We start from the raw sequence: 26,452 nt of genomic DNA on the forward strand, positions 1-26,452 counted from the left end.
TGGGTTTCACACAATCATTGTTTTCTAAATCCATGTTGACTCGCAAAGAGGAGATTTTCCATCTCCAAAAATGTTATACTACCCAAGCGTAAAACATGGTCCACAATCCAACAACAGACTAATGCCAGTGATATAGGCGTATGGTTTTGTGCATCTATTCGACGATTCGTCTTGAAAATGGGAATGATCTGTCCTTTCTTTCAAGTTTATTGCAGAGTTTAGTGAAGAGTACGTCGATGGCCTACCAGAACCATGTTCAGTGTTTTAAGTTAGCACCTAGCTGTGAGATAAGGGAGACCTGAACTTGAACGAAACAATATAAAGGAGCGCACATACACATTATACAGGAAAAACTAGATGTAGCACATTGCCCAACTGCCACTAGTCAGCCTAACCTGAACTACTGGAGTGTCCCACAAGGGAGGGTAATGATGGGACTCCAATGGAAAATACTACAAATTAGGCGTTTTGCATCGTGGTGTGATTAATAACTGATACAATTCGGAGATCCTACATCTTAAAAAAATCCAACCCATCTATTTCTTCCTCTTAAGAACGAGTGTATTTCGCGAAGAGCCCATGAAACTAAAACTGGAAAGATCCGAGCTCACACGAAGCCCTGCAAATAACCATGCTTCCCACGCAGCACTCACGATTGCAACAAGAAAGGAGGGACATTATAGCGGAACGCAAAGTATCCTCCGTCAGACACCATGAGGTGGCTTGATGTGTAGAGCTGTAGATTTGGAGTAGTCGATTAAGAAAAGGATGTTATTTGCGTAGAACGAGGTTTAGTGTTTTAGTCTTTAGTAGTTCACGGATTGCCAACACCAATGACGTTCTCTTTGCGAGATGTAGCGTTATAGTGTTTAGTATTTTATGGATTACCAGTATTAGTGATGTACACTGCGAGAGATGCTTGTGAGCTACCTCAGGCGTATCTGGGCGACCCACATGCGCAAAATAGAGGCGGTACCTTGGCCAGGGGGGCGGGTAACTGGGTCTCGACAGCGCAGGCGCGCCTGCAGCCTCACTTCGGGAACAGCCGCTAGGGGCGCCTGATTTATGTAGCCCCTGGCTGGCATTCTGGAGCTGCAGGCCTGGCGCCTCCCCAATGCGAATTCCAGACCTCCCTCAACCCCAGACAAATGGCAAGGAAGAAGCAGCTTTAGAAACAGCCCGTATAGCTCGCGGCACATAAGACGGCCAGGCGAAAGCTGCTCTGGCTGGCACACAGATGGTGTGCCGTAAATTAAATTTTGTTTTTGTTATGTAGCGTAATAAAATACATTCAGATTCAAACGATTTGAGGGATAATACTGTTTATACGATGGTTAAAGTAGTTGCATTTTGCAGTTTTCATGCCGAAAATTCACTGACGTCAATAATTATTTTGGGCTGATTACCGCTAACTAAAATACAGTCAATGTTTACGAAGCTTTACAACGATTCTGCTCGTTAATATTTTACAGTTAAGGAAAACAGAGACCATGTGTACGTGTGGGCCAGGAATTTCGGAAATAAAGAAGAGGGAAAAAGATCGGCTGCTCTCTGTGAAAATTGGTTACTAGAGATGAAATTCTGGAGTCTTAAAATTCGACAACATCAGAAATGAAGAACTCAGAAAAATGTTGTAACAGGAAGGGAAACGACTGAGAAGAAAAGGATACTACGTCAGGCCGAGATAGTCGAACACATCATAATAGAAGGAAAAAAGATATGACGGTGGATCCTAGAGAGATGAAGGAAACATGGTCGATTGTCTAGAAGATGAGTGACGTCATGGAAGCTACGGAATCCAGAAATCTTCATGAGTGTAATTGTAAAGACTGTAAAGTATGGAGATAGAAAAGAAGAAACGTCACGAGCGGTAAACAACTCTCAAATACGCTGATCAGCCAGAACATTATGGCCACCGACGTACTACAGATATAATCCCGTCCAGGCGATAGCAGCGTCGTATAGTGAGAAATGACTGCTAGTCTGACACACGTTTGATGCATGTAGTGTCAGTGACCGTACTGTCAGTGTCTAGAATGGGGAAGCCGGCTGCGGTGGACGAGCGGTTCTAAGCGCTTCAGTCCGGAACCGCGCTGCTGCTACGGTTGCAGGTTCGAATCCTGCCTCGGGCATGGATGTGTGTGATGTCCTTAGGTTAGTTAGGTTTAAGTAAATGGCTCTGAGCACTATGGGACTCGACTGCTGAGGTCATTAGTGCCCTAGAACCTAGAACTAGTTAAACCTAACTAACCTAAGGACATCACAAACATCCATGCCCGAGGCAGGACTCGAACCTGCGACCGTAGCAGTCGCGCGGTTCCGGACTGAGCGCGTGAACCGCTAGACCACCGCGGCCGGCTAGGTTTAAGTAGTTCTAAGTTCTAGGGGACTGATGACCTCAGATGTTAAGTCCCATAGTGCTCAGAGCCATTTGAACCATTTAGAATGGGGAAGGCGCGCGATCTATCTGATTTTGACCGAGGACAGATTGTGATGGCCCGGAGGCTTGGCAAGAGCATTTCGTAAACTGCACAACTTTTCGGGCGTTCAGGCAGTGCTGTGGCGAATGTCTTCAGCATGTGGCGAAACCAAAGTGAAACCACGTCCGGACGTTGTGGGGTAGAACGGCCTCACCTCCTCATACATGCCGGACGTCGTAGGCTGGACAGACTGGTAAAACAGGGCTGACAGTGAAGTGTGCCGGAACTAACATCAGTCTTTACTACTGGGCAGAGTACAAGTGTGACTGAACGCAGCGTGCACCGAACACTCCTAACGGTGGGCCGCCGCAGCCGACGACCCACGACATCGGCAACTACGACAGAAATGGGCACGTGACTATCGGGCCGCGCGGGATTAGCCGAGCGGTCTAGGACGCTACAGTCATGGACTGTGCGGCTGGTCGCGGAGGAGGTTCGAGTTGGTTGGTTGTTTGGAGAAGGAGACCAGACAGCGTGGTCATCGGTCTCATCGGATTAGGGAAGGATGGGGAAGGAAGTCAGCCGTGCCCTTTCAGAGGAACCATCCCGGCATTTGCCTGGAGTGATTTAGGGAAATCACGGAAAACCTAAATCAGGATGGCCGGACGCGGGATTGAACCGTCGTCCTCCCGAATGCGAGTCCAGCGTCTAACCACTGCGCCACCTCGCTCGGTGAGGTTCGAGTCCTCTCTCGGACACGGGTGTGTGTGTTTGTCCTTAGAATAATTTAGGTTAAGTAGTGTGTGAGCTTAGCGACTGATGACCTTAGCAGTTAAGTCCCATAAGATTTCACACACATTCGACCATCGGCACTGGACATTAGCGAAGTGGCAGAGCATCGCATGGTCTGGTGAATCCCGATACCTGCTTCATCGTGCCGATGGCAGAGCGCGAATCCGTCATCTCCCAGGGGAACAGCTCCTTGACATCTGTACTGCGGGACGGAGGCAAGCCGGCGGCGGCTCCATTATGCCCCGAAAAGCATTCAAGTCGACATCAATGGGTCCAGTGGAGTCGTGCAAGGTACCATGTCGGCCAAGGACACTGGTTGCAGACCATGTACATCCCTTCATGACATGACGATCATGTTTCCCGACGGCAGCGCCATTATTCAACAAGATAATGCGCCATGTCACAAGGCCAGGAGTGTGATGGAGTGGCCTGAGGAACACAGTCGCGAGTTCCAGTTGATGTGCTGGCCTACCAGCTCGCCGGATCTGAACCCAATCGAACACAACTGGGATGTGATTGAATGTGGCGTGGGGGCTCATGGCCCCCTCCCCGGAATTATCGGGATTGGGTGACTTGTGTGTGCGTATGTGCTGCCAGTTCCCTCAAGCGCCCTACCAAGGCCTCATTACTTCCATACAACGAGACGTCGTCGCTGTTACCCCTGCCAAAGGTGGACGTTCCGGCTATTAGGTAGGTGGTCATAATGTTCTGGCTGACCAGTGTAACAATAGCAAAAAAAGGGCGAATTAATTCAAATGTGACCATGCCGCTCTTGAATATGGTCCATGAATGGACGTTCAGAACTGGAGCTGCAGATGAAAACATCGCTTAAGCAATAAAACACTATGGGATGATCAGTGATTAAGAGCCTAAGAGAAACTGGACGCCATGTGAATGTCATAACAAACAACATGGCACATTTTACTTGCAGAAATACTACTGAAAAGTTTTGTGCACGATGGTTTCCACACGTGTTAAATGATGATCAAAAATAAATGCAAAAATGAATTTCTCGTCATTATAAAGGCACTTTTTAGAATACTTGTGGAGCCCACCAGAAAGTTTACTACAGCCATCGTCTTATGGAATCCAAAAGAGTAATAGATAGTGAAACAGAAACACTCACAAACGTTGATATTAACACATAGTCGGGACTTGGATCTGGGTTCTGCTTTCAAGGCAGCTGATTTAACTGGAGAATCTGCGAAATCTTATTCGCTATTTATGCAATCTTAACTGCACAGAGCTACAGTCTTAATTTTTTAATCTTGATGTGGAAACCCATACACGTTTAATAATTTTATGTAAGGTATCATGTTTATTTTTGTAATTTAAATGAAAACTATACAGAATTCTACTAAACTTCGTCACTGTGTGTGACTACGTTCCTTATTTTTGTCTTACTGAATTTTCATTCATTTTATTTAACTTGTGCGATTATTCATGAATTATTGAAATGTATACCACACGTTGTGCGTGTAATCGACGGATGTCTGACAAAACCAGCTGTTGACAGTTTGTGCTGACTTAGGCCTTACGCACAGCCGTGGACGCACATATCTATGACTGTAGAGCCACACTCTTTCGTTAGGGGTGTTCAACAGCCCGAACCCCAATAAATACTGGAACCAATCCGAGAATACTGAGCAATACGTTTTGAATAATTTTTCTCAACCAGCGGGGGCCAGATTGCAGGCTGTAAATACAATTTGTAGAGTTCGCAATATCGCTCTTTAGGGGACAAATCTACACACTGAAACACCACTGGAAGAAGTGCATTGAAAAGAAAGGGCATAGGCAGCTTTCAGCGTCCGTGAAAAATTTATATTTTTAATAATGCACTCGGCTGACTTGAGCAGTACTTTCAGAACCTGTAAGCAAAATTTATGACTGTAGGCGTAATTTCCGGATGTAAACAATGGGCAACATAGCGGATATTGTGTCATAACGAGAAAATGTTTTATGCCACTTTTGTGAATGTGTAAAATAGAAATAACAACATGCAGAATAGGAAGTAAGGGCATCCATCGAGTAATATAATGTGTTCGACATATACAAGTCACGTAATGTAGTAGATAAACAAAACTGTTATTTTAGAAATAACAGTAGAGAGTGATGAGACAATGAGCACATCACCTACGAGCAAAACGAAGTCGAATGACTCGGCGCATTCAGCATTCTGTTTTTTAAGCAAGCCATCCACATCAGCGTCCAATGGTGATTTGACTCCAGTGACTCATCCCAAAGAAACTCTTGATAGCGCTTCTCAATCAAAACGTAGATCTAATCCGAACTTTGAAGAGCTAATCCCAATACCTAGAAGTCCTCAAAAGAAAAAACTGGAGGACAAAATACTAAACAAGAAATCCCCTAAGGGACGTAGGCCGAAAGAGACGAAGCGAAAGAAACCAATGAAGAACATGAACGCTAGGGAACACAACCGCAGTTCAGTGTTTGGCTCAGATACTGAAGACAGTGATTTTAACATAAATGCAGATGAGTTGTGTGACAATGATGAACTTGATGATTTGCCGGACAATGATAATATGTGCTTCATTTGCGGTTAATTTGGGAAAAATGGTGAAGAGTGGAGATATGTGCTGCATTTGCGGTGAATTTGGGACAAATGGCGAAGAGCGGCCCATGTTTACAGGCTATGGTTTTTGGAACCACGCTCTTTGCAGCTGGGTTGACTCACATGTAAACTATTTCTGTGACATTTTCTTGAAGAAATAGTAGGTCTAAGCTTAAGTTTAAATAAAAAACTGACACAAACTTTTGTTTGTTTCCCCCAGTTAGGCTAAACGCATTGTTAACTGTCCAGTTAACTTTCTGGCAAGGCCCTTTTGCTTATTAATATTTGCATCTTAATCATTAGAACCATTATATTCTTAGTTTGTAACATGCTTGTATTGGTTAAACTTTTTTTGTCAGCCGTAATATTAATACAGTGTGTTTCAAAAAGGACTTTACAACTTTTAAAATTCATATAAATTAATTCATAGTAATAGCAGAGGTGATTGTATTGTCAAGTTTTAGGGAAATAAAAGTTTTGTCTCACTTGGATCGCACCGTAAGGAGCCCTAGCGGCAGTTGCGTTAAACGTTGCTGCCTTCACTGGACCCGAACGTGCTAAGTGTGTGTTTGATTTGAAGAATCGAAGTCAGCGACAACAGTTCAGCGTAATTTCCGTACCGAGTACACAAAGATCCTCCTACAAGGCCTACAATTTATGAGTTTCGTTAATGTTTTGTAGAAACAGGGTTCTCGGTAAGACATGGGTAATCATCACTTCGTCCAAGCAAATCTGACGACGCCGTTGAGCGACTGAGACAACGTTTTGTCAACAGCCCTACGAAATCGATCCGACGTGCATCTCGTGAACTGCAAATCCCACCTGCGACTGTTCAGCATGTGTCAGGAAACCGTTCGCATTTGAAACTGTACAGATTGACGATCTTAAAATCAATAAAACTCTGTGCGTATATGTTAAATCGATTACATGAGGATGAAAATTTATTGGACAAAATCATATTTTCTAACGAATTGATTTTTCACTTAAGTGTCAAGGTTAACGCACATAACTATAGGATTTGGGGCAATGAAAATTCACATCAAACATTTGCAAAATGATGGTGATAGCCCTAAAGTGAAAGTCTTTTGTGCACTGAGCTAGAACAAAGTGTACGGTCCCTTTTTTCCGTGGAAGAACCATCAACAGGATAGTGTACATGGATATGTTACAACAATTTTTGATATCACAGATCAGTGAGGATGACCAAGAACGAAATGTTTACCTCATACAAGATGGTGCACCACCAAACTACCTGGCTTACGGCTGGGATTTTCTCAGTGGCCGCTTTCCAGGTATATGGATTGGCCGTGATGCGCCAATTGCATGGCCTGCACGTTCTCCAAACCTGACACTACTTGATTTCTTTTAATGGGGATTCATCAAAGATGTCTTGTTTGGACTATTTGTGCAGGCTTATCTACCTGAACTTACAGCAAAAATTTACGCCGCCACTTAGCAAGTTACACTTGCAATGCTACAGCGATGATGATGTTTGCTTTGTTGGGCGCTCAACTGCGCGGTCATCAGCGCCCATACAAAGTCCAAATTTTTCACATAGTCCAATTTCTTTACTCAGTCCAATTTAGCCACTGTCACGAATGATGCTGATGAAATGATGAGGACAACACAAACACGCAGTCCTCTGGCAGAGAAAATCCCCAACCTGGCCAGGAATCGAACCTGGGACCCTGTGATCCAGAGGAATATATATGGCTATGGATTGCTGTTATAAAGGTCATGTCCAGAAGAGGATGGGCACCAGGTTGAGGAAGTTGAAACAAAGTTTGAGAGACAAGAAACTTTCTAATGGTAAAACCGTAAGAGGCAGACTGACAGACAAAATGATTCATGAACTACAGTAGTAATATGGGATGGCCATTACAAATAATACTCAGGATTTATTGAAAATGAAGCAGGCAATATGGGCTACCTTCTTCCAAAGACTGTCAACTGATGAAAAACCAGTACACCAACTTTGCCCTCCTGGACATGATTCATGGTGCAATTACTGTAATGCCCAGTACTCCAATACCTCATACAGCCATAAACATTCCATCATGGATATCATAAAAACTATTTACAGAGACCTGGCAAATCCAGAATTACTGAAGAAGTGTCTGCATGGTCAGACTCAAAATACCAATGAGTCGTTCAATAACCTTATATGGACTCGCCTACCAAAAAAAGTTTTTGTTGGAAAGAAGACACTAAAGTGGAAGGGGGGGGGGGGGGGTCAGTGATGCTGTTATTCCTTTTAATGATGGCAACATTGGTAGGGTGAAAGTGATACAGTATATGGGTACTAATCCTGGAGCAAACTGTATCAGAGAACTTGAACGGATTGACAAGGTTCGCATTGATAAAACAGAGTATGCAGCACAGTTGGCCATTAAGGAGTCCAGAAATTAGAAAAGAAGAAAAAACTTGGAAAAATATCAAGAGGATGATACAAAGTATAGTGCAGGGTGTTTCTGAGTGACTAAAAATAAAGAATTAAGCATATATTAAGTGAGTTATAGTCTTTCGAAACTTTACAAGCCGTTCCTGTAAATTTACATTTTCTGTTGCATTTTCCCCTAAATCTCAGAAACCACTTCGAGTAGAGTATTCAAATTTTCAGGGAGTAATAACATACATATCCTGAGTCTACTGAACTAAAAGAAGAACATAATATTATGTATAATTAAAATTATATAGGATAACGTACAAAAAAGTACACAAAATTTTAACCGTGTAATTAAGAAATTGCATTTCCGAGAGCAGTGGCTGAAATGCAATTATTGTAGTTCAGTAGACATGTCCTGTAAAAGTTTCATGTCAATGGCTTCAGTCGTTCCTGAAATACAGGGAAACCAATCACTAAATTTAACATTGTCGGGATAGGGCGTTCCAACTCCCCTTAAGTGATCGGTGTTTTTCCATTCTCCCCTATGACGCCGTTTTAAGATGGGCCACGGCCCGAAACGCTTATTTATTTAAATAAAAATAAATAAAAAAGTTGCTGGTTCCTGTGTTTATTAAATAAATACTTTTTAAAATAATATTTATGACATTGCAAATGTAGTAGACTTTTGCGGGTCTACTACTTTATGCTTTAAATATCTAAAGCTAGCCCATATGGCCAAAACCAGTCAGTAACTTTTACAGAAACAGCAGTTAATATTTTCTCTGTTGAAGCTTCTTTAGTCGTCTTCACAACGATACTAGTTTCATCTACAAACAGGACAAATCTTAAAACTTGATTCAATTCAAATGGCTGATCAGTAACGTAAAGCGAGAAAAATAGTGGGCTAATGATCGAACCACGTGGACTCCCCATTGCAATTTCTCCCAAAGAAGATGATGTGGCGTCCTTCTTTGAATTACTCGAACAGTCCATTTCTTAATTAAAAGCTAAACCAGGTATGTGCTGAACTACATGTTCCATAAAAACTTGACGTCTCTAATGGAATATTATGACTGACGCTACCAAATGATTTCGATAAGTCACAGAATATCCCAAGTGGTTAAATTTTATCGTTTAAAATTTTTATTATGTATTCAGTAAATACTGAATCTACTGTCTCAGTAGGTTGGCTCCTTTGAAAGCCAAATTGTGATTGTCTATCCCATTATTACGCAGGTGGATGACAACCATTCCAAGAAATCATGTAAGGAGTGACATTCAGAGATAGTTACTGACGTGTGTGGAATGAAACTTGGTATAGAGGGGTCTGGCAGTAGCGTCTTCCAGTCTGCTTGGGAAAACAGCATGAATTAATGATGCTTTATTTAAATGACTAAGAACAATATGTAATATATGACCACAACTATTTAGTGTCTTATTTGAGATATCTTGCCAATATGAACTTTTGCTTTCTAAAGTCGTGATGATCTTCCATGTTTCAGATGGGAATGTGAGGTTAACTTTCATTTTTCTAAGTGCCCTTTGTGCTGTTTCTACTGTATACTGTTTTACTTTCTCGCCTGAACTATTTTTACCAGTTTTCTCGCCTACTTTTCAAAACATCTGTTACAAATGAACTGTCTTGTACAATGTTCCTATTCTCTTTAACAGAACCACTACCGTTTTATATGTTTTTTTCTCTATTTCCCTTTTATTGCATTATGAACTTTCACTTTACGACAAAGTATGTGCTGATTTTAAACTTCCAGGCAGATCAGAACTGTGTGCTGGACTGGGACTCGAACCTGGGATCTTTGCTTTTCGCTGACAAGTGCTCCACCGACTGAACCGTCCAAGCGCGACTGACGGTCGCTCTTCCACCCCCACCCCCACGTCCACAGCCCCCTCCCCCCCCCCCCTCCCCCGCCCTGCCCGTAACCGCAACCGTCGTCGCACCTTTACTCCTACCTTCCAAACTTCGCAGATATCAGATGTACTTCCTCATACCTTGCCGGACTAGCACTTCTCTTTTGGCATGTCTGCTAGCCACGCACTTCGAGTCATAGTCCAGCATGCAATTTTAATCTGCCACGAAGTTTCAAATCAGCACACACTCCGTTACAAAGTGAAAATGCATTCTGTAACAATCCTCCAAGCTGTGGCTAAGCCATTTCTCCGCAGTACCCGTTCTTCCAGGAGTGCTAGTCTCATAAGGTATTCAGGACAACTTCCGTGAGATTTGGAAGGTGAGGCACCGGCGGAAGTAAAGCGGTGAGATGGAGCCGTGTGTCGTGCTCAGTCTGTGGAGCACTTGCCCGCAAGAAGCAAAATTCCTAGGTTCGACTCCCAGTCTGACTCACAGTTTTAACCTGCCAGGAGGCTTCAGTAGTATTTAATTTTACTGTTCCATTTGTAAACGTCAGTCAAAATGTGCATACTCCTGTTTTTTTTTTGCAACTTTGATTAATTTATTAAAGTACTGTTTTTAATACGAAATTATTTCTGGATCATTACTTTTTCTGGCTATTTTCTGCAAATTCTGTCTTCGCTGTGATACCTGTAGTGATTCGAAGTTTCTTTAATAAATACCCTTCATTACATGTAATTATCTCTTTTAGGAAAACTGCTTCCAGAAATGGACATAAATTCATTAAGAAATGTATTGAATTTAGAGCTAATATTACGCTAATTGTAAACTGCATCCGAGTCAACATTTTTAAAGCTCTCTTTAAGAATTTCAGTCGTTTTGTCGTTAATCATTCTCAATGATTTCGTTGAGTTTTTCTGAACCGTACATTGAGCTAAGTTGCGTACTGTCACTAGCTGTGCATCGTCATCTGATAATCCATTTACAACATGATGTGCGTGCATTTCTTTAGCTTCTGTTGTTGTATGACTATAAGATTACTACTGTCTTGAGCAATTCGGGTTGGGAAATTTATGACTGATACTAAATTATAAGTGGATAACGGGATCTAATTATCCTTCTTCCTGTCAGATTGTTTCAAGATATTTACATTAAAATCACTACTCTGCATTATTAAAACAATATTTATCGAGCGAAACGTTAAAAAAAAACACAAAATAAGTGCAAGAAACCTTGTGTACACGTTACCATCAAAATACTGAACGGAAATATACTAAATGTAATATTAATTTTTATCATAGGAATGTTGTAGGTGACTTAAAAGTGCATAGTTATTTTCCCTTTTTAATCAGGTGCTTTGCAGATAGTACCGAATTTGTCGGTAACACTGCGTTGGCTAAACGCAAATGGTAGCAGTACTTGCGATTCGGGTTATCATCTACAACACAGATATGTGTCCCGTCGGCAAAGCTGACTGGCAGCTTATTTATCTTCAAGCGGCGTATAACAGACAAGGACATGAATGTTTGTGAGTAGAAATACGGTACCACTAGTTGTGGATTCTGCAGTGTAAACAGGCGCCTGAAACGTCAGTTGTCATTCCTTACGCCGTATGGATCTCAGTTAAACTTTCGACAAAAACACAAGTGGCTTTTTCACCTTTCATGTAGTCCTTGTCGTAATACACGAACCTATGTCTAAGTCTGCTGTAACAGATCGAAAAGACGATTCAGCACAAGTAATACTTTCAGAAACGAAGGAGAAAAAATGGGCAACTTTATTGACTGTCGCTGTTCTGCCAAAAGCCAGACAACTTATTAAGAACGCAAAAGCATCGTTTATGCTCTGTCGCAGTTGATATATTTCAGTATGAGGCCAGTACGTATTTAGTTTCACGGGGTCGAAATGCAATATTTGGTTCCCAACTGAGATATTTCTGGTCGTGATCATGCACATGTTTTCTTTTTCGTTGGTGTTTAAACTTCCATGGACATGGAAGTCATTTATCAATTAGCACTGGGTATGATAAGGGAGGGAAAGAAGCTGGCAGTTGATTGCATTGATATATTTAGGAAACAAATTATAAAAATTATAGAAAACCTAAATCAGGTTGGCAGAAGGTAAGTTGAGTTTCTAGTTTCTTCAATTATGTTAGTCCCATTCAGTACCTCGATATCGTCCCTCTATACCTAACAGTGCAACAAAAAAGAAATTTATTGGGCCGTAACTTTTTTGAAAATATGTTTGGGTACATGGTTTCCCACTGATCTGAAACAAAATTAGGAAAAGTTACTGCTAGTGTTCTTGTGTCTTGCCACTTTCTCAAAATGATAATTTTTTCAGTATCTATTGAAACATCGTCTGATTCAATGTTGGACACTGCAATATCATCAAGAAGTTAGAAAAGGTGTAGTGCGTCTTCATCTGTCAAAATGTAATTCTGTAGCCTGAAATACTTAAACAAACATATTTCACATAACATTTCCAGTAATCACGTAAGTCAGTTACAGTAAAAGTGTTAAATTATGTCCTAAGTTGAGCACGTTTCCTTATATTTACGTCATACTTTTCAGGTACAGTGTGCCACAAAATTTCTTTCAGACGTTAACGTCAGGAATAATGTATCAAACATGCAAGAAGTTGCGTGTGGTTGCTCAGACAAGACAATTTTTGCAGATAATATACAAATACCCAAGAAATAGCAGTAAACCACATGTTTCTACTATGAAATCGAGTATTACACAAAAATTATGCTCCGTTAGGTATTGGCAATGTGACCGTCGGTAGTGGGGGCATTCTAATGCAAAGATGGCAGCACCAGCTAGACGAGGGAGTATTGATTACCACGACCCCAGGATGGCAATCAAGTATCTGGGAATATATATTCCGATTGTATGTAAGTCTGCAGGCTTTCGTGGCCGTTGTCTTCCAATTGCTCATGAAATGGTTGCCGTAGTCTAAAACATACTGTCAGACACTCCTGCGAATTTTGTTATACACCGCAACAGCAGCCCGCCAAGTGATCAGGAAGCCAAACTGCTGAATATATATCTGATAAATACGAAGAGCACCGCTTCTTAAATTTATTAAATTGAAGCAATACCAAAAAGAAGACTGCTTATATGTCATTCAGGTTTCATTAGGACCTTGAAAAACAACATATGGCAGGACTGTTTAGATATGGTTCTGTTGTAATCCACATATATTTAATGAAGATTGACGTTTGCTTTTAAGTAAAAAATTGCTAAAAATAGTAGAAGACTTGAACAATGGAGAAAGATTTCATAAACCTACGTGAAGTTTTTCTCATCACACTTCGAGCAAAATCTGTTTATGAACGCCATCTGTCACCCAGCTATGATAATCAAATCTGAACACAGAAAACAACCCAGTTCCGCAATTGTTGTTGCACCAAAGAAAGAAGCATTAGGCCCACAGACATCAGAAATCTCAATACAGATATCTTTTGAAGATGTAATTAGATTAAGTAAAACTACTCGTATCTTGAAAAATCGAGTGGCATGTAAGAATGTATAAATCATGAGCCTCCGTGCAACACTATATGTAAAGAAACGGGCCTATCATAATAAGAATAATTAGTCGTAAAAATATCACAGAAATCAAGGGAAGAAAGGAAGGAATTTTGAAACAACTTTGTTGGATCTAGGTTTTTAAAGATAGACACTCTTAATTTATTGTTAAGCCAGAACAAGGTGTAACTGAAGAGAAAACATGTGGCGAGACGAAAGGATGAAAATAAGTTCGAAAATATTCCTTCACGAATACGTTGTAGCTTATGTCATTTCATTCACGAGTTCGTCTGTGTGTACATTTATTTTATGATCACTCGCTTCTCTTAATATTTCGTTAGCACTTCGGAAGTAATAATACGCTAACTATTTGTAAATTACACAGAAAAAATTAAAAGCAAGTATTGTTCCTATGACGCAAATGATTTTAGGAGACGGCCAACTTCCTCGTCACTTGGGGCGCTAGCGTCGCTCCAACTGCCAGACGGTACCAGCATTCAAAGCAGGGAGTGCCGTAACTGTATATGTGGTTAAACATCCTCAATAAGGAGCAGCTGATAGTGAAAACCTTTAAGCACTATTCACACTGGAAATTTCGGAAAGCATACTGGGCTTGCCACAACTTGACTGAAAACCAGCATTGAAATGCGGTGGAAAGACTTTGCAGTAACTGCATTTACCACGTGCGACCAGCACGATCCGGGCAGGTGCTTACTGCGTCGCTTGTTGATGCTGCTAAAGGACGTATTGCGTCGCTGGGTACAGCCGCTCGGCGAGAAGTCTATTTAGGAACGGGGCTGCTGGCACTTTGGTGATTAGCGCGTCATCCGTAAATAACTGGCGCCTGTTTTCGTGTTCAGACTCGCCAGACACCTCTGCGCCGAACACCTGCGCTAGTTGCAGCCAGCCCGAGGCGTTGCAGCGTTCAGGCATGCGTAGAATGTCCGAACATGAGGATGATTTTGAAGCGGTTATCGGAAATATTGTTCACAGTAAGCAAGGAAAAGAGAACAGCAATAAACCGGAAGTCACGAATAGGTCGCGCATATTGTAATTAAACATGTTGTGCAATCGTTATGCAATGAATATCTCACCTCTGAAACGCAATACAAATAATCTTGTGTGACTCTCAAATTGAAGGTATTCTCTAGCGGTAATCTGTAAGCCTTCTCGGGCACCTGTTGTGGAGATCGTCTAGATTTTGGTCGAAATTTCCGCAAGAGGACTGTAAACGTGGTGAATAATTGTAGATCGTTTGAATTTGCTAATTTTTAGCCATCTACCAGACACAAAGGAGTCCTTAATCATTTCCTCCGCTCCTCATTTCAATTTTATATAGGTGCCAGATATCGCATCTAACAAGCGGAACTTGCCATACCTCGCTCTCTGATACAGTCGAAACTTGATTTGGTGAAAGGGCGAAAATAAGGGAACACCTGTTTCGAAAAATGACGGTCGAACCTTAGAGGCGACTTCATTAGTCCACTCAAACGTTGTAAAGCCAAGTGAGTTGGTCGCACAATAGAATTATTGTTAAAAGAAAAATACATTTAAAATCTTATTAAAAACAGAGTGGACCATCACAAATCTTATAAAATCTTATACAATTAACAGGAATTAAAAACTAAAAACACAAAAATTTCAGTATTCCAATTTTTGCTTTGCTTTTTACGTTTATGCTTCAAGAGAACAAGTGCGATCATAAAAACGTTCGAAACGTAAAAATTCGGAACACCACGAGCGACGTGCGAAGGCACATATATCACAGACACAATTTTTTTGTGTGAATATCATTCGGAAAAGAACTTCGCGATATGGCGATAATTTTGCAGTAAACCACGTATATCGAAGCATTTAGTCGAAAGTTGTAACCTGCAGCTAATTACAAATCAGTGTGTGTATTTTAACTGCATCGCTTCTACTTGTGATTTCCCTTTGCTGTGATGTCCTGTACTTCCGTAATCGGCGAACGTAATTCTTCACCTGCCAGTAAAAGTATACGTCGCAGGGTTTACATAAATGCATACGCTTTTTCGGAATTACTTTAAATGAACGTATCAGTGTTCCAATTTCATCGACAAACAGCTCATCGTGCAGAGATAGTTAATAACGAACATTTTTACGAAAGGTCGCAAAACTACGTCCAGAAACTGATGACAATTTTCTTTTGTATGTTTTCCAGATGTTGCGGTTGTTGCGTGCATATTCTAATGTTCCACTAACTGATTTACCTCTTGATGTACTCGAGAACCAAATTTGTCACTAACTTCTTGGAGACAAACGTAAACTGTTGGCGGTACTTTTTAGAGGGCGTTAACCCGTGTCAGTTGTATAAAATCTGTTTTTAATAGGATCTGATATCTTTATTTCTTTTGCTGTTAATTTCATTGTAATTCAGAAATCATAAAAATTCTGATGTCAGATGCTTCCACAACAACAAAAGATAAACGTTAAGACTGGATTTGAAAACGGGGCTCAAGATTTCGAAACTGTGCTCGTAGCCAATTCGTTACCAAGGCAGTTGGTTTTGTGTCGTGCAAATAGCCTGAAGCCGTGTCGAAACCTGGATCGTCATTTTCTCGGAAGTTCTTGCCTGTTGGCACCTAAGCTAACATACCTGTCCCTTTATTTTCATCATTTTATCGCCCTGCCAAGTTTAGACTGTATAAGAGAGCGGCCTATGGTGAGTTCCTCTTCTAAGATGTAGGTAGACACGGAAGTTAATAATATAGGAAGCTACGGTAGTTTGTCTGGATTAATGAGAATATTACAGGAACATCTGTATTTCATCAGAAAAACGGAAAACGACGAGAACTGTTACAGAAAGTTGCAGAAAATTAAGTGTACTAATAAGGTAAGAGGTAAGGATGACTCGGGAAAAAGAATCATGGAAAAAGAGAAAGTCATATATGGAAAATAGTGATTGGAATACAAGTTGACACTTCTTGCGTAAAAACGTCAGGGAACAACTTCCATGGTATTAAGCGCAGGCTTAGAGGAAAAAAATTGTTGAGGAATGCAGAAATTTATATATTTATTCCTTGGTGATTGGATTGCAATACAAAATAATAAATTCTACAAAATTACCATTAATATAATCCCAGAATAACTACGAAACACTCAAGTTTCAAATTAACTACTCTCTGCTCTCATCTCATGTAAATCACATTCTTCTCACAAGTATGTTTTATTTGATGAAAACGTTGGCAAACTGAAGCAAGTGCCGTCGGGAACCCTTTCGGCACGACTGACTTGCACCCTGTAAATCTGGTGTCCACGCATATTAATAGCGAGAACGTATCAAAAGCGCTAACAAAACATATGTCAAAGGAAGGAATCGGAATGCAAAATCTGCTAATTATTCTTAATCTTGCGCGATCATAAAAAATACAAGACGTATTAAGGGGAACGGAACCTATAACTTGACTCTCCGTCTAGACAGTGACGGAGAGATTTTCCGTCACTAATATTTATCTAAGGAAAAGAAGAAATGCTCGGCGCAGCACACTGTTCATAACATTACCCAACGCCCTTTAATAAAATACTTTAAAATCTGAATTCCAGTGACAGCATGAGAGACAATTAATGAAGTTTGTTTACGAAACAGATACAGAAGTAGTAACAGTTTTATTCATCCGCTGACCACTTTAACAGGAATACTTGATATGTTTAAGAACAACAAAATAACGCGATTCGTATTTACAGGTATTTACGCACTTACAGGTTCGGTTTGACAAGGATAGTACAGGTAGTTAGCCACGGCCTTCAAGTAGGAACCATAGCCGCATTTGCCTGAAGTAATTTAGGGAAACCACAGGAAACCTAAACCAGGATGGCCGGATGAAGATTTGAGCCTCAATCCCGCCGAATACAAGGCCAGTATGTTTAACACACGGCTACTTCATTCGGTTCAGTCCTAGAGTAAAATACCGTTTTACCAAGAAGTTATTCAGTATCGTACAGGGGCCGGATGTTGTGGCCGGGCGGTTCTAGGCGCTTCAATCCGGAACCGCGCTGCTGCAACGGTTGCAAGTTCGAATCCTGCCTCGGGCATGGATGTGTGTGATGTCCTTTGGTTAGTTTGGTTTAAGTAGGTCTAAGTCTAGGGGGCTGATGACCTCAGATGTTAAGTCCCATATTGCTTAGAGCCATTTGAACCATTTTAACGTAAAAGGCTAGCGCTATAGTGTTCATTCATATCCCACTCTCGGTCACTGCACACACATTATTTCATAAAGTAACACTACAGCCACTACCAGGTGATGTCAGCACCACAGCGAAAAAGTTTGGTTTTCGTTTTGTGTGCTACAACTTCTCATTTTGTAACCTGAAAAAATGAATCAGTATCCCTTTCTAATGAGTGAGGTGTTGAGCTCAGAAAGAGTATACGGTTCTACTATTATACCTGCATATCTTTGGGAATAATTAAAAGAAAAGAAAGGAAAAAGAAGAAAAAACATAATCTTAAAATTTTATGTGAGGTGATAGAAGTATTGTTACTATTTTATCGTTGTTATTATTTATTTGTGTTATACATTTTGACAAACATCTACTCTGTTACTTAGGTGATTCCTCACTTATAGAATGTATCGTTTAACAAATAATTTTTGATTAATTTTTCAAATAAGTTTGTTTTATTAATCTCTTTAATCTCCTTGGACAGTTTATTGTACTGTAGTATTTCTTTCATAGAAAGTGCTGTTTTGAGTTTTCTGTTTACTCTTTCTTGGTAAATGAAAGTTCAGTCTAGATCTTGTTCCACAGCCATAGACAGAGGTGTTTATACAGTAATTAACGATGTTATTTTTGATGTACACGAAGTGTACTTTCTGGGTGTATTTACATCTAATCTTTGCACTGTACGCAAATAATTGTTACTACGTAAATGAAACTTTCTCAATAAACTTCGTCAAGGAAAGGGTCATATCCTACCTTTTCTCTAACTTTTAGGTGGTATATTGTGAGGTTTATGATGTCACATTTTTCAGTGACGTGTAATATCAAATTGAAACATCATTTGTTGTAAGGAACAGAAAGGAAACTAACCATCTGTGCTCGTCAAAAGATCACACTGCTAAAAGTGATAAAGTAACTACATTGTTACAAGCTTTCAGTAGCATTTTCTACACACGCCTCTCATAATCTGTGAAAGTATATTGAAATAAAGCGAATAAACTGCAGTCTTGACACATAAATTACAGAATTTAAGTACTTATTCGCACGCCGAACGCCTTGTGGAGCTCAAATCTTCGTCATATTCTCTTAACAGGCTCTTTGAACGCGATACTGTGTAATTCCTGACACTTGCGTCATAACAGTGTTATTATTCAGTAGTCAATGAAAATAGAGAAAAAGTGTTGTGATGGCTCAGACAGACTGCCTGTTCACCTGTTCCAGCCACAGAGGGCTTCAGTATATCAGTACATAATGGCTCTTTCCACAGATAATACAGGCCACCTTTATTTTCAGTGAATGAATAAATGTTTAGTGTTCACCAGTGCGACAGTTAAATGCTTCAAATTGATATGGGAATTGATGGCTCTTAGCATTAACTTTCACTCGCTACTTTAGCGTAATAGTAAATTGTTGATTAATGACATAAATACTTAATCACCAGATCATATGAGCAATTATGAGTAATGAAACACTCGTTTGCAAAACAACTACTGCACGTTATACGTCGTTAATGATACCTTGCGAGGAGATTTGTTCGAATCCTAAATGACTCATCTGAAAGATTCACAGCCGATTACGCGACCCCCATCCTCGACCAAATTAGCATCAGATTTATTTCAAGCGACTTCAAGTTAAATTCTAAGCTTCCTTTATGCTTAGTTAATTGCGTCTCTTCTGCTGTAACGAATGATGAGAAACAACTCCATCAAAAAGTAACTACAGAAACAGGTCTCAACACGACAGCAAAAATACACAAGAATTCATGACGGCTTTTAATATAAAGTGATTAATATGACGGTACTTCACACAGTAACTGTGAAGTTCCTTTATTCATGCCATTACAGGATACAAATAGTAAAGCAAATCAATAGGTGGCATGCGTTCCAATGCACTCATTCGAATCTGTTTGTGAGTTTACATTTACTCACATTGTAATGTAAGAGGTGAAAAAGTTGAAAAAACCGATGAACCCTTGAAAGTGCTGACAATAAATTTTACTTTGACAGATTCTGCATGTTGTACTATATAAATTTTAAGATAGGTGTATGATAGTTCTTTCGTTTCTAGGAACGTTATTAAAATTGACACCCAAGATGTAACAAAAGTACTTTTACAAACTTGAGGGGGAGAGGGGGGGGGGGGGGGGGTCCTAGTCGCAGAGTCATGAAATATGGCACTCTTTAGAACGCTTCCGGACGATACTGAATGGTTTTATGATTTTCGCAATATTCCATGCCGTGTTGATGCAACAGCACTGCATTAGGAATGTTTTCTGCATAAACCAGTATAGTATCAGGCTCTACAGAAAACAACGCAAAGGGCTGCGTTCGGGGGAATGTAGGGGCTATGGAAATGTTTCTCCCATAAATATCCGTCTGCCATGGTGGGTATCATTCAGTACATCTCGAACAAAGCACCTGAACATTACTTGAACCTAGAATGAAATTTTCACTCTGCAGCGGAGTGTGTGCTGATATGAAACTTCCTGGCAGATTAAAACTGTGTGCAGGACCGAGACTCGAACTTGGGACCTTTGCATTTCGCGGGCTAAGCCATGTCTCCGCGATATCCTTTCCTTCAGGAGTGCTAGTTCTGCATGGTTCGCAGGAGAGCTTCTGTAAAGTTTGGAAGTTAGGAGACGAGGTACTGGCAGAAGTAAGGCTGTGAGGACGGGGCGTGAGTCGTGCTTGGGTAGCTCAGTTGGTAGAGCAGTTGCCCGCGAAAGGCAAAGGTCCCGAGTTCGAGTCTCGGTCCGGCACACAGTTTCAATCTGCCAGGAAGTTTCATTGCTTGAACCTCTTTGTTTATAAACTACATAGTTTCTCTTATTCGCAGCACCACATACTGTAGCAAATCTGGAAAAGTGATATTTTTGTATTCCTTCTATGCAGGACCCATAAGACTGACAAGAGAACGTACTATTCTACCAGACAGTTACGTATAATTACTGCTCAAAATAAAACTTCTGCTGACGTACAGCCTGAGTTGTACCATGAACAACTTCAATCGTCCACAAATATTGATTTTCAAAATGTTCTACGCCATCTTCTCGAAATATTGTGCCATCGTAGACTACACTGAACATAGAGAACGAACGAAGTGGCACAAGTGGTTAGCACAGTGGACTCGCATCCGGGAGGACATAGGTTGAAATCCGTGTCCGACCATCCAGGTTTAGGTTTTATGTGATTTCCGTAAATTGCTCCAAGAAAATGCCGGGATGGTTCCTTCGAAAACGCACGGCCAGTTTCCTTCCTCTTCCTTGAAACAATCCGAGTTTGTGCTCCGTCTCTAATGACGTCGTTGATGGGCCGTAAAATCCTAGTATTTGTTTTCCGAATACAGAAACGAGCTATTGATATTTGTAAAATAAACGATCTGCAATATTTGTCCATGGCTGGTGATTTGCAGACAAAATAAATTGCAACTTTGAAGATCATACGGATACGTGAACTGGCCACGAAGCACCTCCCAAAGTGTATTACCAGATATGATACATTCTAAGTCAACATATCGTCTACTTCCTCTTCGAAGTTCTTACTAAGCTTCAAACTTTTCACAGAATTTTCCCAACAGTGACTACGGTTGGCCTCGATTCACATTTGTTACTGCTTTGGACTCAGATTCAACAACGTGGTGATAAACAATAGAAAAGGTTGGATGACACGGCTGTCTTTTTTTCTGGACAGCGTTTGGTTCAGCTTTGCCACCCTGTGTCCATTTCCGTTTCCACAGACATATATCAAAGTCACATCTATCTTTCCACGAAGCAAATATGCTACCACGTCATGTTCCTTGACTCTCAGAAGGCATTGTATACAGTTCTGCACTGTCCATTAGTGATTAAATACAATCGGATCGAGTACCGGATATGATTTGTGCCTGGATTCAGAATTTGCTAACAGAAAGAAAATTTACTTAAAAGAATGTATTAAGTTTGCCAGTGACATTTGTTTCATTGCATGTAACTAAGATAAATTTGTAGGTTTTCATGGGCAGTGTCAATGTGAATAAGATCATTTTGGATGTTGATGTGTGTATTTTTTGGAGCCGTCAGTCTCCTGATTAGTTTTATGTGGCCGTCACGAATTCCTTTCTTGTACCAACCTCCTTATCTCAGAGTAGCACTTGCACCCTGGTTTTTAGTTATAAGTGATAGCCTAATGTAAACCGAACACCTGCCACAAAGGGACCATGGAATGGTTCCATTCAGAAAAAATCAGCACACGGATCCACAACCACACCCTCTCTTGCACTTCCTCATCCGACTGAAACTGACGTCCGCGCATACCTTTCTTCAGGGAACCAAAGACGTGAAAATCACACGGAGAAAGATCCGGGCTACACGGAGAATGTTGCAGTGTTTCCCAGTCAAATCGCTGAAACGTAGCCTTCGTCCTATTGGCAGTGTGGGAATGGGCGTTATCGTGCAACAGGATACTTCCTCTACCCGACCAGTTCCTCGAGCCCCCTTGTGGTTGGCTGCCCCTTATATTTGTTGTATGTATGATAATATCTGACTTCCCATGTCGATTTACCTTCAAAAGCCCTCTCTGATACCAGGGAAGTTATTCTCTGATGTCTTAATACACGTTCTACTATCTTGTTCCTTGTTCTTGTTAGTGTTTTCCATGCGTTTCTTTCTTTGCTGATTCTGCGGAGATCCTCTTTATTCTTTGTCTTGTCAGTCCCCCTAATTTTCAACATCCTTCGCTAGAAATGAACATAAATACACGGCAAGTAGTTCTGCGATGTCTCAAGGTGGCCAGCCTTGGTGCATTTCAGATTCAAAGCTGGGAAAAAGATGCGGATATGAGGCAGCACAAATAATAGAAAACCACAGATGATCCAAAATATACTTGTCTTTTTTGCCGGAAACTACTATTTACTGTATTTACAAAACACGCAACATGTCACATTTGAAAAGCGGCTACTTTATTTAAGCGTTACTCGCTGTAACGTCCTTCGGATCTTCGGTCTTGGCTAACACTCAGCGGTAGAGCAATGAGATTGTTCTTTCTTATGTATCGGTATCGACGTTACAAACAGAACATTGATGAACTGAACTCGCGACTTGTGCGAGGTATTTACTTCACCAAATGTCGTAATTAAATCGTTTATAATCGATGGTTTATCAGTTGTTATTTAAATATTAATTATAAGTTCAAATTAGTTCCAGCGACACCAAATTCCGTGTAGACTGGTTGTAATCTAAAATCTATAATCAGTCGTAACTGTTATTAATTCCTAACGTCCTATATAAGCGCCGAGTGCTTCAGTCAAATAATATCGCAGCACGTTTTCTCTATAAATAATACTGCAAAACTTGAATGATAAATACGTGAATTGACACGATATGCTGGTTTATTACACAATATTATTCACTTCCTAACAGAGCCATGATGAAGAATCTTTACCAGGTGTTGGGGAGAATTATAAATTATATGCTTCGTAACTATCGCCAAGATCCATAGTCCATTAGTTAGTACGAATGAAATTGTCTATCTGTGTTCACTTCCTAAATAATGTTAACTTCAGGTTATCTAATTAAAAGTCACTTCTGCCTAATATATGCAAGTCCTCTATTTGAATTCTAAATAAAGTAATATTTGAAGTCATAGTAGATCGTAATAATCAATTCTGAAAAAAAGACAATCTAATTGCGCCTACATATACGAGCATTCAAAAGCATGACCTGCTTCGGCTAACTCTCATAACGTAGTGACAATGGATTGAATTATCCACGAACAATACGAGACTGGAATAGAAGGGAGAACCGATAGAGGTACTCAAGGTACTCTCTGCCACGCACCGTCAGGTGGCTTGAGGAGTATGGATGTAGATATAGATATCCTCAGCCATTACTCACGAATCTCGAAGAGTACTCACACGGAGTATTCTTTGGGAACGTTGGTTCTACTTTGCGAATTTTAGTTATAATGATTTTGCGATTTACTATGATTTTGAATTTTGAGTTTGATTTTACTAGAATCCTGTCTTTCTTTCGTATGTTAATAAATTGTTAAGTATTAGATTCCTGATTCAATTACTGGTTAATATCCAAATAATAGTGTTAACTGGAAATTTGTTTGCTGGTTCATTTTTCATGGAATTTGGAACTTGTTTTGGGGAAATCTTTGGGAATTTTGGAGCTAATTTTTGTTTTTCATTTCTCGTTCGAGGAAGCGGCATTACATCGCCTGAAACTGAAAACTGTTTTACACGATTTCGTATATTTGTTTTCATTTTACTTTCGGGAAGTAAACATCTAATCTTTTATTCCTCTGTTTTTCCATTAACGTTTTCCCTGACGACAATTCTCGTTTTTCGGAGAGTTCAAACATCGTTATAGTCAAAAGAATTTAATTCTGTATACCCTAATAATAGGTCGACTCATTTCAATGTCTCCTTGTACGTGATAACAGTTTTCTCGATCGCCTCATCTTCACTTTCTTCCTCTGTCAAACATGCTTTGTTCGCCGTATCCGTCTCACTTAGCTACTTGAATCACGTTTCCTAGGCACCGCAGATGTTTTCGTTATCTGCGTCTTCACAACCAGATATCAATATTGTAAGCAAAAACATTATTTTAATTATAACAAAATACTTCAGGCTTAATTTTTTTCATTATTCGCGAACTACGGACAGATAACCCTTAAGGTGGATAATCTGTACGCGGGTAACCGGGAGCTTGCTAGACAATGAAATATGCATTTGATTGTATGCTGAGACTGCTGCAAGTTACTGAGCACGGTGTCTTAATATCTCATCAAGTAATTTTCCGTCTACGTTGTCACTAACTTAACATTATCACTTCATTGCCTTCAAAAGTCGCAGCATCGCCAACTCAGATATCTCTAAGAGGTTATCAGTAGTCCTAGAACTGCTCTTGTATACAAATTTCGGCCTAATATGATTCCAACGTTCTTTGTAATAGGCCATACCAGGAATACGACTTTTCCAAGTCCATGGTAAAGTTGCAGTTCTTACTAAGCTTCAAACTTTTCACAGGATTTTCCCAACAGTGACTACGACTGGCTGCTGCGTATCTACTGGCCCGCAGAGACAGACTACCCGCGTAACACGCTGGTGGCTGTGCGCCGTGTGGACGACGTCCTAGGCGCCGCAGGTGTGCTGATGGTCCGTGCGTCGAACTTGGCGCCGCTCCGCATTGCACTGCTTTATTTCTGAGCGCCTTTTGTTTACGTTCAGCAGTTCCGCGTCCTGATGAGCAGAAATAACCGCGACGGTGCGAGAGTACGCAGCTTCGGAAGTCAGCCATCAACGCCAAACAGATGTTACTCTGGGGGGAACATACACAACGTTTTGCAAGAGCTAAGCAGCATCGACCTTTAAGGTCAATTTGAGTGTCTACAGAGGTTTTATTGCGCTTGTATTGCATATACCACTGTATCGTGTGTGGCAAATGGCACATTGCGCTCCAGAAACAATTTCCTCTCTCCCTGATGCATTCACAGATGGTATGCAGGACGAAAGATGGTTGGTCCCGTTTGGATAAGCCTGAATTTCTCAAGTTTCATTGTGAAAGATTATGTGAGACGTATGTTGGAGTAAGTAAATGTTTCTTGATTCATACTGGAATGGTTTCACACAAACCAGAGAGCAAGGCGCTCGGTATCTCCTAATACAGTTTGTTGAAATTTTATGAGATGCAAAATCGTATTGAATAATTTAGTTCTTTTTTGAACTTTTCCTGCCACATTTTAATACAGTTAGGTAGTGTTCCAGTCCAACCTACAATACTTAATAACCGGTCGAGCGAAGGTCTGTATATGACTTCCTTCGTTGCTGGATTTAACTTAGATCTTTTCTGTGATTCTAGTATGGCGTCTGCTTTATACACAGATTTTGAGATATTTCCAAGGACACTCCGAAATATCTAAAATCGTGGCTGATCTGATCATCGATATTTAATAAATACGCGTGTGTTTTCATATATTTACTTCACTTCATTACATTTATTTACGTTTAGAGTCAGTTGCCAGTGTTTTCACCAGCCTCTTATTATCCACAGTGTGTTAGTAGGCATGATCTTACCGAGAACTGGGTCACATTGCAACATGTATAATCCGAATTAGCAGGGTCTGATTATAGGAGGAGTAATTATACTGACCGCATTTTGCGTGTATTGTACACGATGCGAGAAGCTGTTGAAGTAACTGAGGCCAGTGCAAGCGAAATATGAACTGCTGGAGCGGATTTTCCACCTGCAAGCTTGCGTGGCAATAGGGGAATTTTGTAACTATCTCTTGACTTCACTATTGTTCACAGGAGGGACAGTTTTTGTGACTATTAATATGTACAGTTAGGATACATGTGGGGTTCGACTAGGCGCCAGTGGCAAATACTGGGTCGATTTTAGCAGCAGAAGAAGCTGAACCATTAAGGATGGCCTCGGGTGAGATAAAAGTCGATCACTCCGCTGCAACAGCACTAACAAATTAAAAGGTCTTAAATATAAAAGAATAGCAGTTGATCTAGAGTAGTGAAATGGAGGAGACGCTCGTGGACCGTGAGGGAATGAAGAAATACGACGTGACAAAAGCACTGAGTGCTACCGGCGATCTTGATAGACGAGTGTCGTCATTTTGGCGATAGCGAGCGAATTTCATGCTCCAGTCCTCCATTACTATTAGTTAATCGACGGAAGTAACTTTCAGAATCCATTGTATTCTGATAGAGCCT

The 26,452-nt window shown here is 40.6% G+C and overlaps 1 protein-coding gene and 1 non-coding gene across 6 annotated transcripts in view; one reads left to right on the forward strand and one right to left on the reverse strand.

Moving 5' to 3' along the window:
• Positions 1-26,452, reverse strand: part of LOC124802923 (golgin subfamily A member 6-like protein 22) — a 323,612-nt gene that overhangs the window by 225,956 nt on the left and 71,204 nt on the right. The gene's annotated exons all lie outside the window — the stretch shown is intronic.
• On the forward strand, positions 20,431-20,505 carry Trnas-cga. The gene has a single exon. It is a non-coding gene; the product is annotated as a tRNA-Ser (tRNA).

Source organism: Schistocerca piceifrons, chromosome 1 (assembly GCF_021461385.2).
Source record: "Schistocerca piceifrons isolate TAMUIC-IGC-003096 chromosome 1, iqSchPice1.1, whole genome shotgun sequence".
NCBI classification, from domain to species: Eukaryota; Metazoa; Arthropoda; class Insecta; order Orthoptera; family Acrididae; genus Schistocerca; species Schistocerca piceifrons.